The 1,318-nt window shown below is 50.6% G+C and overlaps 1 non-coding gene across 1 annotated transcript; it reads right to left on the bottom strand.

Annotated features, from left to right (window-relative positions):
• Nucleotides 1-669: 669 nt before the first annotated feature.
• Nucleotides 670-808, bottom strand: LOC136519255 (small nucleolar RNA Z247). Its single transcript, XR_010774810.1, has one exon. It is a non-coding gene; the product is annotated as a small nucleolar RNA Z247 (small nucleolar RNA).
• Nucleotides 809-1,318: the final 510 nt, after the last annotated feature.

Below are 1,318 nucleotides of genomic sequence, written 5' to 3'. Positions count from 1 at the left end.
GATGACTTGATGGGGTAGAGGCCTCCCTCACACCTGCCTCTGAGGAGGGTTTTACTCATCACCTGCTCCTTGATAGAAAAATAGTTGGGGTGAAATTCAAAGAATACATTATTATCACGAGTGAGTCAATTGATAGATACAAGACTTTTGCTAGCAAGAGGAACATGTAGGATATTCCTAAGATGAATCTTACTCGAAGGGGAATGCAAAGTACTATGACCAATATGTGAAATCTCCATACCTGTTCCATTTGCAGCGTGCACTTGGTCACCGCCGTTATACTTGTCACGCATGGTGAGTTTCTCCAGCTCACTAGTAATGTGATCCGTGGCGCCGAAATCCATATACCAGTTTGTATCTACTCCATATGAAGTCATAGCAGTGGACGCAGATTTCTGTGGAGGGCCAGTAAATGAAGCATCAAACCTCTTAAAGCACCGTAGGATGGTGTAGCCCTCCCTGCCATAGAGCTGGCATATGACGCCTGAAGGCGCCCCTCCTGAAGACGGCCGCCACCATGACCACCCTTGTAGCCACGCCCAAAACCACCACAGCCACCGCCACGGCCACCACATGGATTGTTGTTGTTGTTGTTGCCGTCTCCGCGGCCTCCTTTTGTGGAGGCATTGGTAGAGGACTGCTCACCGCCGTCGTGCATCTCCATCCACTTCTCATAGCTCACCAACTAGGTATAGAGTTCCCCCACAGAAATGGGTTCAACCCTAGCGGTGACTGCGGAGACCATCGGGTTGAATTCTAGATCCAGCCCGGTGAGGATATAGGAAACAAGTTCCTTATCTTCAAGCCTTCTTCCAGCAGACACCATATCATCTGCTAAACCTTTCATCTTTGTAAAGTATTCACTTATGGAGGACGTACCCTTAGATGCCGTCGCAAGCGCCATTCTGGTACTAATTAGACGCGCATGCGACTGGGATGCAAACATCCCTTCAATGGCGGCCCAAGCAGTGGTCACCGTGACATATGTGGACACCTGAACGAGGATCTCTCGCCCAAGGTTGGACAAGAGATAGCTAAGGACCGTCTGGTCCTTGGCGATCCAGGTTGCGTACTCTGGGTTCAGCACGTGGGGCTCCTTCTTGTCATCTCCTTTGGGCTCTAGAAACTCTTCCAGTGGTTTTGCCGTGGATTCAATGAACCCAGCGAGTTGCAGCCCCTTCAGCGCGGAGAGAACTTGAGCTTTCCAGAGAACATGGTTGCTACGGGTTAGCTTCTTGCTCACCGGTAGGAGGAAGATGCCGAGAGAGGAAGCAGCATGCACTGCGGAGGAGGAGGAAGCAAATGCCATGGATGTCCA

This window comes from Miscanthus floridulus, chromosome 17 (assembly GCF_019320115.1).
Source record: "Miscanthus floridulus cultivar M001 chromosome 17, ASM1932011v1, whole genome shotgun sequence".
In the NCBI taxonomy this organism is placed as follows: Eukaryota; Viridiplantae; Streptophyta; class Magnoliopsida; order Poales; family Poaceae; genus Miscanthus; species Miscanthus floridulus.
This window is presented reverse-complemented; position numbering and strand designations above follow the sequence as displayed.